Consider the following 16500-nt stretch of genomic DNA (forward strand, 5'->3'; position numbering starts at 1 on the left):
AATCGCAGCTTACCAGCATTCAGCCTGAGAAACTCCGTCCTCGTGAAGAAGAATTTCAGCCCCGAAACGAGAGCGAATTACCTTCTCGTCATCCCCGCGTACCTTCGTGACGAAATTGTGGAAGCGTCCCACGACGACCCTTCTTCCGGACATCTCGGCACAGCCCGCACTATTGGAAAAATCAAGGCGAGGTACTACTGGCCCGACCTTACCTCTGACGTCACCCACAACGTCCAGAGCTGCCGTGACTGCCAGCGACGAAAAACGCCGCCGACAAGACCCGCCGGACCTCTGCAACCGATCGCCGTCCCATCGAGCCCATTTCAACAGATTGGAATGGACCTTTTAGGCCCGTTCCCTACGTCAAGGTCACAGAACAAGTGGATTGTCGTAGCGACAGACTTCATGACGCGCTACGCAGAGACCGCCGCTCTTCCGAGGGGGACTGCACAAGAAGTGGCAAAGTTCTTTGTAAGCCAAGTTGTGCTGCGACATGGAGCCCCGGAAGTCCTAATCACAGACCGCGGAACGGCATTTACCGCGGAGCTGATGCAAGGAGTATTACGCTACAGCAACACGGTTCACCGAAGAACGACGGCGTACCACCCCCAAACGAACGGACTAACAGAACGTTTGAACAAGACAATCGCAGATATGCTGTCAATGTACGTTGACGTTGAACATAAGACTTGGGACGAAGTGCTCCCGTATGTCACGTTTGCGTACAACACGGCTATCCAGGAGACGACGCAGCTGACGCCGTTCGAGCTTGTCTACGGTAGAAGGCCGTCTACAATTCTCGACGCCATGCTTGCGCACGTAGAAGACGACGACCTCAACGCCGACGTCCACGGATATCTTCAACGTGCGGAGGAGGCCCGCCAGCTCGCTCGAGTTCGTATAACGGACCACCAGCTGGTGGATGCGGGCCGCTACAACCTCCGACGCCGAGACGCCGAGTACCAACCAGGGGATCGTGTGTGGGTTTGGACTCCCATCCGACGACGTGGACTCAGTGAGAAGCTCCTGCGACGGTATTTCGGACCCTACCAGATTCTACGACGTGTTGGCCAACTTACCTACGAAGTGATCCCCGATGGTGACTCCGGCACATCACGACAACGCACGCGGCCTGAAGTCGTCCATGTGGTTCGCTTAAAACCTTTCTACGGACGATAACGAATTTTATTTTTATTTTCGGACTGCCGCTTATGTTAGCATCGCGTCGATGCACTCTTAGAGGGGGGTAATGCCGCGAACCATACATTGGGTTTGTTTATTTGTGTTTTGCTTTACCGCCCGGCTGCGCCGGTCTGTGTTATCTCTGCGCCAAGGGAAGCGCGTGTTCCATTCTTTCTTTCTGTGCCGCATGTGTTATCTGTTGTGATAAGGAGAGAATTCCGATCTAACGTGAACAGCCCAGAGTAATCTTGTTGGATCTACTATGTTCTCGATGTGAATCGACGTTTCGAGAACCACGCCGAGAACCACGCGCACCGAAAGATAAAAAGCCTGCAGTGAGGACGCCGGAGCATTCTATTCGACAACACTCGCCTGTGCAAGTCACTTTGTTGGCCGCTGCTTCGGCGCCTCTGTATTCTTTTGAGTAGTTAGGGGAGCACAAGTTCGCTCCAATAAACGTGTTTCTCATTCAAGACAACTGCATCGTCCTTGTCTTCGTGACAATATAACGCTTATCAAAGAGAGGAATTCATTTCGAATCCACAGAGTGGACGGCCAAATGGAATGAGTAGGCAATTTCCACATAGCGAGTTCTGCAGCGGATCATTGATACATCTCCCCATTTGGCCAACAAATATCTTGAAGCAGTCTAACGAGATGACGGACAGTACACACGTAGCGCAGTGAAGAGGGTTAGGTTCGCTGACTGCGCTACGTGCGTAGTGCACGTGATCCCATTGTTTACATTGCTCACCATGTATCAATCACGGAAGAACCGCGAAAAGAAAATAGTTGACATAACATGGGCTACGCATGAACCGATACAAATTCTTTTTTTCTGTGTGTGTAGCTTAGCGTCATGCTCTACGACCCTGGCTGAAAGCTAGAACTCAAAGAGGGGCTAAACATCGTAACAGAAATACTCGCAGCATTTTGACACCTTGTTGAGCCATTGTCCTCAATACATTATTGTACGGTTGGTAACAATACGGCATGTAAAATTGAAAGGAACAATTTTTTTTGTATCAACTGGAAACAATACACCAACATCACCATTTTTCTGTGAACAGCATATTCCTTCACACAAACTCCTTGCAGCAAACGGATCATTGGTGTTTAGCGTATTCCGATGTTTCTGGAGATACCTTCTTAGTTCCCGTTGCCAACTTTCCTTGTCACTAACAATGCATCAAAGCGGAATCCCTTATTTAGGGTCTTCGCAGAAAAAAAACATTTACCGGCAGGTCCCTTTGCTTCCCTAATGCATTTCACAAGCTTATTAAGTTCTATAGCTTTACATTTAAACACTGATGCGATCTATACCTGCTGCAGTTTCAGCTTCTCTTGGATGAAGTTCTGGTGCACAGCTGCCATCGCCATCTCAGAGGACATTCTGGTCGGAACAACCGCACATCTACCCTCTTTTTCTGCATTCGTAAGCTGCGGCGCGTCGTTTTGGAAGTTTTTAACAACCATTACCCATGCATGGACGGATGGCGATGTACGTGTTTGCTCGAACCGGTCTGCAGCAGGGCGTTCGCACCATCCAAGAGGCACCGCTAATGATCCTCGTGGTCGGCTTTACCAGAAACGCGTCTTTCATTGCCAGCATCTCATGCGCTGGAATGTTGGGCTCTAGACTGTACATCGGGCAATTTTGGAAGACTTCCTTGACCTGTGTGGAAGGGCCGTGCCACCGAGTAGATGCAGTGTTCAAGCGCGTACGCATTTAGCCGTTTTCTTGGGGAATCAGTGAAGCATCCCGTGCCGCGAAAACTCTGTAGTCTGCGCAGCAGCTCGTTTGAAGGAATGTATCCAGGCAACGCATAGCCAGTCCTGGTAGAGCCGCAGTTGTCTGCGAAACTCTGAACGTATACCATCTTTCCTATCAGCTTCACATTCTAGGAGGACGACTGCACTGCACCGAACAGGGCCAAAACTTTCACTAGAACCGGCACTTTCCTCAAGCATAGCGAAATGCATCTTGCACGGCATTCTTTCCAGGCCCTGTGGCCTAATAAAACCAAGGGTTGAAAATATAAAGGAGAAAAAAACGTAAAAGGGGCCACTGCAGAAGCAACATACGTAAAATGTGCTCTTGGTCTAGTTGGTGCAATCTTACCTTGCAAAATATTTCGCGAACTGCACACAAGAATTAAAGAATGCAACGAATGCGGAACTCACAACTGTCTATTTGAAGGAGAGAAAGTTGCCTTAAATAGGTCCCGTAGCCGTTCGATGTCCAATTGGAAGTTTTTTTATAGAGAACAATATTCAGCCATTTTATGGATTAGAACCCCCTCTGTCATTATTGGGGCTCATGTTTTGTTTGTGTAGCATGCGCGAGGTAGCAATAAATAAACTTCTACAGAAAATGTCCCTACTCAATTTTTACTTTTGTAAATCAGGCCTGCCTCCACCCCCTTCATTCCTTAGTCTGCGATGAACCAGAAACTATAAAAAACACTTTCATGTTAAACGCCGCACCTTCTCTCAGTCGCAACGGCCGCATCTCGAAGCAACTTTTTATACGACGCCTTCTGTTTTCTTTTCCCCTTCTAATTTTGTTTCACTAGGCCCTCCCGGCCAAGTGATTTGCCACAGAGGTGCTCTATCCCCAATTCAATCTTACGTTTCGGCAAAATGCGGTTTTTGCTCCAGACAACAACTTGTCCACAATCATTTTATTCTTCCAGGCTCCACTTCTTCGCTAGAATTTTTGTTCTGTGCTTGCTTTCCTTTCCATAATTTCGCATTTAGGTTAGCCTAGGTCATAGCCTAATTTGGGACACACATAATTAGCCAATCCCCCACGTGGGTATCTGCCACGATCTGAGGCAATTAACCAACCAAACGAGTGCGCTCTGGGCAATTGCTAGCCTAGATCTGCTTGTCGGCCCTCCCTCCACGTACGACGAGAATAGATGTAGTGACGCCCACTGCTTCCTCCTGAATAGCGCATGTGCTTCATGGGCCCTTTGCAAGACTCCGAGATGAAGAAACGCATGTGGGAACTAATGTTCCGAGCAGCGCCCTGTTTGTTTACAGAGGCTTGATCGATTTAGTAGGATCTCAAAAAAATCGTAAAACCCTGTACCTTACTTTAAGTGCGAAGCATCAGTGAGCAAAAATTTAGTTACCATCGTTGTGTTTATTTTGCACAACAAATCACCTTAAACATTAGTGTAGGAGAAGTGGTACCTCGGCCCAAATGGTTTAGAGCCCTTTCGCTCCAACATCTCCATTTGCCTCAATCGTACTTTCCTGTTTTTCGAGAACGGATCAAAGCAAGGCAAACAGGACAGGGTACAACGACTATGCGGGCTTGACACGAAGGTTACTGTGATTCAGGCTTCGTCTCGACAGGGATAATTTCACTTGCGTTGTACAAGGTTTGTATTGCTGCAGAACTTTCTTCCCGAGCGCTTAAAAGCGATTGCTCCCCTCGATTTTGAGCACTTTTCCCTGCGGTAAAATTGTACTTACAAGATGAAAGAAATACGCTGCATCGACATCCGTTCCGAAAACACTGGTTTTCCCCCTGAATAATCTGAGGGTTCAGGATGTCGTTAAATTTTTTTTCTCACGTATAATCGCTTTCAGAGCATGTTTTTACACTCGTGGCTCTCAGAATTTCCATAACGAGATTTAAACCAAACAAAATTTTGTTAACGCTCCAAAAGCACGGCGTTGAAGGGAAGCTTTTGTTTTTATAATTAGTAGAAATGCTTCAGCATTATTTTTCCGAAACCAAAAATATTGTTTTATGGGACTATGCTGCTTTCTTTGTAATACGGCTCTATTTTGTTGTGTGGAAAGGCTAGCTGGCAATTACATGTCGACATTTTCAGTGAGGTGGAACCTTCATGTTACCAAATCACTTGCATTCAAGACCGCATGATTTCAAACGGTTTATGTACCGGAAATTGCTTCGGCTCGCAATTACTCTCCTACGGTAGCGGCACCGAGTTTTCACCCAAAGGTTTATTTTCGTCGCTGCGTATGTTTGCTGCAGGTATTTATTTCTCGGTAGAATTTGAAGAACTTGTTCAAAATTATTCACTATCTTTTTTGCTTCTCCAAAAAGTTCGATGGATACATATCTTATCGCTTTTTAGGAGCTTTGTGTACCAACTGAGTGATGTTACCCAATTCCCGCAAAGTCACACAATTACAATCCGCGCTTTGGTTTGAGGCATTCATTTTGTTTATTCACAAAATCCAATTCTTATCCACTGGTGTTAAAAATCTCATTTTAGCAAGGAAAACAGTCTATGGCCAACGCCATATGCGTTCCGGTGACTTAAGTAATGAAGTCTCCGCAGACAAAAAAGGCACGCCATCTTCTTGAGGCCTCAGAAGAAAGAGAGCAGAAATCTCTCTTTGTACCAACCGATTATAGCACATGCTCTTTCGGAATATCTATCGCGCCTCGCTCTCAATTCTGGAGATCTTCGAAAACTCGTCTTTACAAGGGTACTGTTAGGGGCAAACGTCCCGATTAGTGCAAAAAACGCTTATTGGGAGTAAACGTTTTAACGAGTACACTCACTCAATAACAAAACACGTGAGAGAAGGTGCCAGGGCTCTTCTGCGTTTTTCTCACATAGACCGCTAACCACCGTGACTTAAGCTACTCAAGTTCGTGCGAATGGAGTTAACTGTTCAGAATAAAAGGGCACTCGATATTGGACACAGAGGAGAACACCGGTACACAACACTTTGTTTCCTCCTTCTCTCTTCTACCCTGCGTACTGTGCCTTGGGCTTAAAGATTATTAAAATGAGTGAAATTTCATCATGGTATCCTGTACTTGGGAACAAGTTAATAACGGCAATAGCTTATGTTCGGTACTCCTCCTTCTAAGCGACGGCCTCAGATGTCAACGAGCGCCCCCATTCTGAAAGGAGATTCCTATGAATGCGTGATATCGTGTGTCTATTCTCACATTTTTTGTCGCCGCTGAAGTAGTTTATAAGCGTATTAGGTGCAAAAAGAATCACATACATTGCTCGTGCCACGATAAAAATATTTCTACTAACGCCCTACTGGCACCGCGCGGAGTAACATCCGGTTGCGGTATTGAAGCACAGACGGAACATTCGTTGCTGTTCTCAAGTTGTACCCGAGTATAGGTTTTTACTGCCCCTTGCTATCCCCTGTACAGCGGAAATAATCATTGTGAAGTTTTAAAGCAAAGCTTTCATCCTCTCACTGATGATGGCCATACGCAGAAACGCACTGGAGGAAATCCACCTTGCTCTGACGATGATGATGATAGCGGGAGAAGCTGGGCGGCCACTTCATTCGGGCACCTCTGCTGAAGGTCAATGTGCAGAAGAAAGAGGAGGTGAAGCAGGAATGCGACGGCGTGACATATGTACACTTGTCTTGGGTACCTGGCCATAGGGACATCAGGGGCAACGAGCAAACGGACCATTTAGCTAATCTCGCTACCACAGCTCCCATCCAATTCGGAATTCCTAATCTGGCTCTATGTGCATCTGCGAGATTGAGACGATATTGGCATTTAGACGCCACCCGTTCCGATTCACTTTTATCATTTGAAGAGTTCCAACATTTAAAGTTCGGGTGGAATGTTCAATTTTGTGGCTCTCGGCAATGTGAGGTGACCTTCACCGAGCAGCGCTGCAGGATTCAAAGGCTTAATTTCTATCTGTTCCGATCAGAACTTTCACCTACAGAACTATGTGTGCGATGCCAAGTCCCCGAAACAATCGAACATTTTTTTCTCGACTGTCCCCGTTTCTCAACAGCTAGACAACTGTTTTTGAAGGACCCGATTGAAAGGATGGGGTTGACCTTATTGATAACACTTATATTATCTATTGGCGCATCAAAGCTGGGGTTTGCAAAAAGGGATATATATAATTGCATTCAAAATTTTCTTTCTGCCTCAGGTCGGTTGAATTGCTTAACGGTGCTGATTAATGGGTAATTCGGGTTTCATTCACAACTAAGTTTCCTTTTACAGCCTCTTTCCGGAAATAAGTATTTTGAAGTCCGACCGTATTTACCCGGTTTAGCCCTGGCCAATCCCCCCTTGTGGGTACGTGCCAAAATATTTGAGGACATCATCATCATCATCATATGTACGCGTAACGCCATCTTCTGAGGTGAACTTCGACAGCCATTGTACACAGGGGCGACAAACGACGAGAATGACGTTGCTCTGTTGGACGCAGGTCGTTAGGCCTTATGTCACAATTGGTAGTTAGTTTAAAACCTTGAATCTGCCCCCATTCGAAAAAGTATTCCTTGTACGGCATGCAGCAAGTGCCAATTCATGCCGTCGACGCAGCCCCAACGTTAGGCCTCTGGAGTGCATACCTCAGAGTTGCTGAGATTTTTCTCGACGAGTGCCGCATACCTCCAGTGCTAGTGCATGATTTTAGTACGTTCCGCAACCATTCGGGAAAAATCCCTAGTTGAGATTCGGTTGACACGGCTAGCGATGTAATGGTAACAGGGTTGTGAGCATTTATTAATCAATCACAAAAAGTTTTCCAAAAACTCCCTACTAGCGGATCTGTAACGGCGACGGAAGAGTGTTCTAACATGCGAAGGGGTGCAATTAGGATATAAGAACTTTTTTTGTAATTTAAACTCGTACACAGTTTATATTCTGCGGCAGGCTGTTTTCCATTTGGTATAAAATAGGCCGGAACAGACAACAACGAAAATAAAAAGCGTTTAGTTCCATATGGAACAAGGGATTCTTTATTGCACGGAAATGTCAGTACGTTTATCCAGTTGTTATTTTTATGTATTATTTATTTATTTATTTATTGAACCCCCTAATGCCTTTGAGTCCTTGTCCTTGGTTTTTACTTAACAACTGTTCATGAAGCGTCACCAAATTCTTTGCAGCTGAAGAGCTAGCAGACCTGCATTTCTCTGGAACAGGAAACGTGCACTATTTCGTTACCGCGAGAAATCGACCGATTTTTACGGGTCTATAAAGATTTTCTCTGTGCTAAACATATTGGTTAGTCGCACATTCCACCGACGTAAAAAGCATATCATTCAACGTTCTTTCCAATAGCAGAAGGTGCTAAACATTTTCATATATGATGGTAGCGAAAAAAATTACCCTAATCAAAATTTTTGAATTGGAATGACGTCGTCCAAAACGCGCAATACAATCTTTTTTAGACGACATCTTCTCATACTGCCAGCATTCCTGCCTTGCGAAGCTATGTAATTTAAACGTACCCTAATCAAGTAATCTGGGCGAGGATTTCAGATGGACTATGTGCGTTCAATTTTAGACTGTATTAGCGATTGGTGAACCAAAACTCTCACGAGGCGCGGGGAGCGACACAGATGGCGCACTGCAAATCCTACACATAGGGTACCCGATGAAATGATATCTGTAATATACGTGCGCCAGAAAATATTTGGAGTCTACTGCGACACCAGTGTACTTACGAGATTCACTTGTTTTTTTTATGTTAGTGGTGTCATGTGGGTATTGGAACTAATTTTTTGTAATGTAGAACCAGAGTACTTTAGATTTGTCAGGATTGAGGGTCATTTGTGAGAGGTTACAACTAAAACTTCTTTTCCTTTCCATGACCGTAGCGCAGTGCCTGCCGCTGACATGGATATTGTGAGGCAAGTTAAAGGTATACCTTAAGGATTGTCTGGGCAGAGAAATCCTATATTTCTACGAGTTCCAAAAAATTACGAAGCTGGAAATTGCCAACGCAAAATACACGATGCTCCGTGTCAGTCAAGAAATGGAACAATATCTTTGGACAGTATTTGGAGTTAAGGAAGAGTGCAACCAGTTACTCTGCAAATCGGCATGACGCTGACTAACCTCGCTAGAGTAATAGCTGTACACCATAATGGGGCACATGCCGCTAACGCACAACGTATATTTAATAGCTGCGTCTCCAAGCAGACTGTGGCCCTACAGATATTCTTCCCCGTTGTTACTGTCAAAGTAACTCGCCCCCATTGAAGGAATTCGGATCCCCGCACGGCTTCGATTTTACCTTGAGAAACGCAGAAAGCCTCACAAAAATCTCACAAAAATTAAATCAACTTCCACTCAGTGGGCAAAATGATGAAACAGCGAAGCGGTGGTTCCGTTGCGTATGCTTGAACGTCAACGGGTGCTCGTCCGAGATGCGTAGCACCCTCGCCGCGAGAATTCTAGGGTTTGCGCAAAACAATCTGCGGCTAAACGTCAGCGGGGAGCCTTCTTCCCTTTTCCTTCTCTAGCCCAAGAGAGAGCAACCCGCCCCGGCTAGGCAAATGCGCCCTCTCTCGGTTGGTCTGGGAATGGCCTTTGGTGGGAGCACGGGCTGTTCTGGGAACCTGCTCCTACACCCAGAATGAAGTGTGGTCGCGTTCATCATTTTGTTTATCAGATGCGCCTACTCTCTCCTTCGCAGTCGCAGCCACGCAGCTTTGTACTCCCTGTTCACTTCAACGTGACATTATCTCGACGCTCGCCCACGAAAGCAAGCAGAGGTGAGCCGTTTCGCCTCCTGTTTATATTTCCGCTCCGTGCCCCCGCGTGACGCCCGACCTACAGCAGACGGCCGAACAGGCTTGGCGTGCGATAAATTCTATGTTGTATCTCTGGGTTGTCCAGAACCCGGGTTTGTTCAGTTATGTCGGGTGAGCCTCCTTGAGCATGACGAAGCACTGCTAAAGCCGCAACCTACCTGCCGTGTTTGTCCGCTATACTGCGTTGATGTAGACGCCCTCAGCAACCTAGTGTAGGGCGCCCTCAAAAAGCTTTTTTATGGCCTTGCATGCGTACTTAAATTGGCGCTGTGCCCCAACTTTACACAGCCCACGCTGCATCGCGTTCCTTTAGCCATAATACCGTCGTTCTGCTGGTAACCTGGCTGGAGCAGAAACATTCAACAAATGCGCCTTAAGTTGTCAACAACCCTCGAAAATACACTCTGCCGCTAACACAGCGCCAAGGCTGGCTACAATTTTTTCAAAACCCCAGAGGCGTCAAGAAAAGAAAACGTCACTGGATCCAACTATTTAAAGCGATAGTTACTCGCTGGTAGCTACTGCGTAATAAAGAAAAATCAAATTAGTTTAGCGTAGACAGAAAAAAAATTACACTCGGATCTGACGTATAATTCGAGTATGGATTACTGGCTGCGCTTGGGTGAATCCCGTCGTTACTGTATTGGTGCCCATTCGGTGGTCAGCGACCACGTTTATTGGGTTAACAAGGCAGAGGTCTATCAGTGAAAGTGGAGTGGAGTTGGGCGGTGGTTGTGACCGGCTTGGACAATTTGGCGCAACCCCTTTATGCTGTGCGTACTCGGCGCTCCTTGATGACTGCAAACGGGCAGTGGAGATCACTGTTGCTTGGAGCCTTGCAATGTGGCCTTTCCTTTATGACGGAGAAAACAACTTTTTCCGCCCGAATAACTGGGCCCATCAGCGTGCGGTAGCTCATAAAAATGTTCCGGGCTGTTGATCCACACGGGAAAAGGAAGCCACATTGAACTCAGTAGCCCTCCACAAAATGATCTTCATTTCGCCTGCTACAACGGCTCATAAGATTCCCATACACAAAAAGGACTGTGCTATAAGCCGCTAAGGTAAGCGCGGTGACATATAGTGCCGGGAATAAGGGCTGGCCTATCGCTGTACTTAGCAGCATAGTTGGGCCTATGTTCGTAGGAGCGGAAGAAAGAGGTTTTCGATCAGCAGATGGTTTATCGCGCACCAAACTAGCACTATATCCCTGTGTACACTTTGGCAGCGGTCATACGGTTACACCGGCATGATGCAAAGAAGAGTGATAAAGTTCGTCTCCACAGCACAGAAACAACCACCTTAATATATAAACAACCGATTGTGTATATAAGTCCACATAAAATGTACACAACTAATGGCACAAAACACCGTAGTTGCAGCGGCTGGAAATTGCAGTTGTCAGTCACAACAGCCCGAACGGTAATTTTTATATTAAACAAATACATCTGATTTGGGAGACAAGAAAACTCTGATTATTCGAAAAAAGGATGACGTATCTGCGTGACAAGGAAGAACCGTTTCACGACAAGGAAGGTGTGCATCACTCCTTAGACGAGAGAAACCATATCTTCCGGATCATCTGGCAGCGGTGGCCATTGACCTCGTTCTGCCAGTAGCTTATCAAGCGACAAGCACTGCGATAGTACCATCGCCCACCGTCCTAGCTGGAGCAACGCTTTCCGCACTCACCGTCTTCTCCATTTATGGGCAAGGTAATTTAGCGACACGTTTTTCACTGCTTGGAAGGTCAATGTGGCAATCAAGTAGTCCTCCAGATAGGTTTGAACCGCTATGCGAGAGAAGGTTCGAGCTATCACACGCTAGTGTAGAATATCATGCTCTAGATCATCCTGTTGGCAACTCTACAGCTCACTGGCAATATGATGGTATCGCGTGTTATTTTTTTGCATTTGCTACACGGGTGCATTTTGCCCATTTTGTACATAATTTTATACCTAATCTGGCTTACGCGGATATCTCACATTTCTGCACTGACAAAGAGAGCGTTGTAGAAGTGGTCAATATTGCAGACTACTTTTGCCGTCTAACTGGAAGTGAAATTAACTGGGAAAATGTACTGGGTTTTGGCACGGCAACTGGGACAACACACCGCAACTTTTCGCTAACACACAATGTACAAAATCGGAAAAAAGTTGTATAGAGACCTTGTAGATACGTTGATGCCTGTGCAGCTTTAATGGTCGTAATACCAAGGCAATACGGGCCAAGATGTAATTAGGAGAGTTATAAAGATGCCTGTAAGGCCTTGTGTAAAGTCTTTTTTTTTTCAAATTGCACAAAAACACTGACAGTTAGCACATGGATGGCGGAAAAACGGTTCTTCGTTGCGTGAACCACAAATTCTAGACTGTGCCGGAAACCAGAAACCATAAGCATGCATTTATTGAATGTTGGGATCCAATATTTTACGGGATGTCTTACAACAGACACTTAAAAAGGAGTTGCCTATAATTCCACGTGGTATACGGTACCTTCCCAGAGAAAATGAAAATTGCTTACCTTATGACATGTTTATGCTGCTGGGACTACACAGCCTGTGGAAGACAAGGATAGCTGTCAACAACGCAGATGTGAACGTTCGCCCTCTGCGCGAAAACTTCATTGAGAGCAATGCATATATTCGCGATATTTTCGTGACCCAGGCAGAGCCGCCTGAGTGGACGGAAATTCTTGATGCTTTTGTTTGTCTGAAAAAGTTTTTTATCAGTGGTCAGCCATAGATAGACTGAAGTCTTCTGCAGATCGTGAGGTCCCCGGTTCAAACCCGCGTGCCACCTTCGACGAATTTTTTGCGTTGTTTTTACATAATATGACCTTGAGAAGGAACGTTTGGTGCTCCTCGCCGCGGCCCGGGGACATAGCTGAGTGGTAGACCATTGGACTGCAGATAGAGAGGTCTTTGGTTCACACCCGGGTGCCCCCTTCGAGGAATTCCTTGCCTTCTTTTTACATAACTTGACTACATCGACAAGGAAGTTTTGCTGCTGCTCGCCGCGGCCCGGGGGCATAGCTCAGTGGTAGAGCATTCGACTGCTGATCGAGAGATTCCCGGTTCAAACCCGACGAATGTTTGGCGTTCTTTTTACATAATATGACCTTCAAAAGGAACTTTTCGTGCTCCTCGCCGCGGCCCGGGGCCATAGCTCAGGCATTGAACTGCGGATCGAGAGGTCCCCTGGTTCAAACCCGGGCGCCCCCTTCGAGGAATTTTTTGCGTTCTTTTTACATAATTTGACATTGAGAAGGAAGATTGGTGCTGCTCGCCGCGACCCGGGGGCATAGCTCAGTGGTAGAGCATTCGACTGCAGATCGAGACGTCCCTGGTTCAAACCCGGGTGCCCCCTTCGAGGTACTTTTTTGCATTCTGTTTACTTAATGTGACCTTGAGAAGGAACTTTTGGTGCTCGTCGCGGCGGCCCGGGGGTATGGCTCAGTCGTAGAGCATTCGACTGCAGATCCAGAGATCCCCGGTTCAAACCCGGGTGCCCCCTTCGTGAAATTTTTTTGCGTTCCTTTTACATAATATGACCTTGAGAAGGACCTTTTGGTGCTCCTCGCCGCGGCCCGGGGGCATAGCTCAGTTGGGGGATTCCATTTCCGGTTACCGCCGAGAGCGGACGGACGATGGAAAGCACCACCGGAGCAAGTTTTGCGGCCCATGAGGGCCGCGATTCCAGGGTTTATGCTTCGGACAACAAAGGTTATCGAGTCATGCTACCAAGCCATCCTACATGTCGTACAGTAGTTATTACAGTTTTTATGCATGGTGACGTTGATGCCAGGCCTTACAGAGTTGAGGATTTTCGTGACGCGCTCGGTCATTCGGCACTGCTCCCGGACGTTCTCGCTCTGGGGGCGTATCAAATGAATCACGTGCGGGCTGTCACATTCAAGAACGCAAAAGCCGCCGCTGCTTTATTGTCGACCCGACCAAGAAGCGCTCGTTGCCCTGGCCCCGTAAAGCAAAGTGACCAACGTGACGGGAGAGCGCTGGCCCGTGCACGGCGTCGTCGACAAGGGATCGACGACTCGATTGGTGACGTTGCAGCTGAAGGCTGGTGATACAGTGGAGGACCTTCCCCATCAGCTTCGCATAGCCGGAGAACAGGCCTTCCTCGTGATGCCGGGAAGGGCGCCTAGGTGTCTGCGCTGTCACACCACCGGGAACGTATGTCACGAGTGTCGCGTACCTCGTTGTGGACTTGGTCGTCGCTTCGGCTGCGACGAGTGCAACTGCCTACGCACTTACGTCAAAGTAGCTGCACCTGGGGGGCACGAGGATGTGTCCGAGTTCGGAATGTATGAGGCGGAGGTGTAAGATGTCGCCATGGTGGACGGCGGCAAGGCGACGAGTGAGGAGACGCCCACCGAGGCGGACGACATCGAGCACGACGTCGAGGCAATGCAAGGGCAAGACGAACCAGGCCAATGAAAAGCGGCAGCTAACGAAGCAGCGCATGCCCCTGAAGAAGAAGAGGACCGGCATATCCAGGCTGAAGAGCCGAGAAAAGATGACTTCAAGGTCAAGAGGAGTGACTAGGAAGGCAACGACGAAGCAGCTTTAAAGCGGCCGTGTAAGAAGGAAACGACACTTCGGGCACAACTGCCGTCAACGTCAGCGAACAGACCACTGCGAAGAAGCCTTACGTGAGGCGTTCGTCGCTTCACGTGAAGCCCAACGTCAACGCCGAAAGGAAACTTTTTGCAACACCGCATTCACAGTGCAAAAATCGTTGGAAGGCGGAACTCAGGCTCCTGACTGTCATGATTAGGGGGCAATCCCCCCGTGTCATCGCGGAGCCACAGGCCGACGAAGATGAATACGAAGAAAGAGAATGCAAATTTCCCGCGAAGAGGGCGGACGAATGACGAGGTGACGCGATGGAGGCACGTGGAGAAATAACCTACGTGGTGGTGACCCGTGCGGCGGACACGGGCACAGCGAATGCAAGAGTGCCCCGACGGCCGAGCAAAGGCTATTTAATCCCGCGGCACAGGCCGGGAGAGGAGGAGATAAGAAGAACGCCACAGCAGGAAGGTCAGGTGGCACGAGTCCGAGGAACAAGCCGGGGGTACGAGGCCACGCCATCGATCAGAGCCACGTCAGCCTGGGCCGGATTGTACCGACGTGGCATCGGCTCCTACTTCCGCGTCGTACCACCAACCTGCGTTTTGGTGGCCCCAGCGGCGACGGTCCGGCGCCCGCATACAGCAAGCACGCACCGTCAACTAACGCCTTGGCGGTCCCCGCACGGTGACGTTCCCGGAGCTACCCGGTGCTACCTGCTTCCACGGCGACGGCCCCGAGGCCAGGGGTTGCTTCTTTCTACGAGGGCTACCATGAGGGGCAGCTGAAAAGCGGTCCACCGTGTGACTACCACGCAGAACTACATCGGTGCCACCACCACCGGCACCGCAGCAACGGACAACTACTACTACCAGCGTGTTACGGCCACGCTACGGGTACGACACGTCAGCACCGGAGACAGCGGTAGGCCCGTCCGCTAGGGACTTGGTATTATATGACCATTGTTATTAGGATTGTTAACATAGACGTTGTATAGAGTGGAACTAGGACGGGTTGATTTATTAGGGACTTCATTGTAGTGGCTTTTGGTTTGGTTTGCTGGCTTTTCTGGGTTTTGCTACCGATTAGTATTTAGGAATTGCTTTGGGTGAGTTCTTTGTTTGCTTTGTTGTTTATTTTACTTAGCGGCTGTAGTTGTGTATAATAATGTGTGCTGTGGTAAACGTGCCAACGATTCTCCCGTGTCCATTCTTCTGAGCTGGTCGAGATGTGCCACAAAACGTGACACTGACAGTGGGCAGCTCCCAACTCTGGTTGTGTGGACGTGCAGCAGTGTGCTATCCCAAGAGAATGGTGGACCTACGTGGAAAAAAAGAAAGCCCCTTCACAACAGTGATAGTGAATAATTGTGTCGCCAAGTCAGAGAACGGATGTAAACCCGGCCAATTTTTAAATAATATCACCGGAGCGACGACCGTCTGGTCGATGAGTGCCTTGTGATGGAGCTATACGGCAAACTGGGCGAGAGTAGCCGCATGCGCACTAAGCAAAGGCAGCTGCTGCCGTCGTCTGCTAGGCTGTTGTAAGAGCAGATAGCTGACCCTGATTTTTTTATTCGCTTATCACACTGCCTGCCATACTCGAAAGTTTTCTCAAGACTAGTACGTGGTGCCAACCAAAAACAGCGTAGACAGCGTTACTAAGCGAACCTTGCACTGAACGAACCTATGGTTCTGCAACGGTGATTACTCTGTTTTCAGTTGGAGCCACGTGCCTTCTCTTGAAGAATATTTTCGAGCATGGCAGGCAGTGTGATAAGCGAATGAAAAAATCGGGGCGGCCGTTTGCTCATGGAACAGCCTAGTAGAAGACGGCAGCAGCGTCCTTTGCTTAGTGCGCATGCCGCTACTCTCGCCGAGTTCACCGTATCGCTCCATCACACGGCACTGATCGATCGAGCGCTCGACGTTCCCGTGATATTGGTCAGAAATTGGCGGGGTGTACCCACCGCCATGAACAGCATGGTATGCGGCGTTCGAATTGGCTCGCTCGTAACTCGTAATGCCAGTGACGATTACGGAATCCCTACGGGTCGCGACATTGAATGTGCGCGGTCTATCAGCGAGGCGTCGATAGTACCAGTTGAGCCGCCTGTTTCTTGAGGAAGGGCTAGACGTATTGACTTTACAGGAGACTAAAGTAGCAACACAAGAGCAGGCCGA

At 48.0% G+C, this 16500-nt stretch overlaps 2 non-coding genes across 2 annotated transcripts; both read left to right on the plus strand.

The window, feature by feature from the left end:
* The first annotated feature begins 13022 nt into the window (after positions 1–13022).
* On the plus strand, positions 13023–13094 carry Trnac-gca (transfer RNA cysteine (anticodon GCA)). The gene has a single exon. It is a non-coding gene; the product is annotated as a tRNA-Cys (tRNA).
* Positions 13095–13169: 75 nt separating this feature from the next.
* On the plus strand, positions 13170–13241 carry Trnac-gca (transfer RNA cysteine (anticodon GCA)). Its single transcript has one exon. It is a non-coding gene; the product is annotated as a tRNA-Cys (tRNA).
* The last annotated feature ends 3259 nt before the right edge of the window (positions 13242–16500 follow it).

Source organism: Haemaphysalis longicornis, unplaced genomic scaffold, assembly GCF_048455015.1.
Source record: "Haemaphysalis longicornis isolate Haplotype H1 unplaced genomic scaffold, Haemaphysalis longicornis Haplotype H1 scaffold_2, whole genome shotgun sequence".
In the NCBI taxonomy this organism is placed as follows: domain Eukaryota; kingdom Metazoa; phylum Arthropoda; class Arachnida; order Ixodida; family Ixodidae; genus Haemaphysalis; species Haemaphysalis longicornis.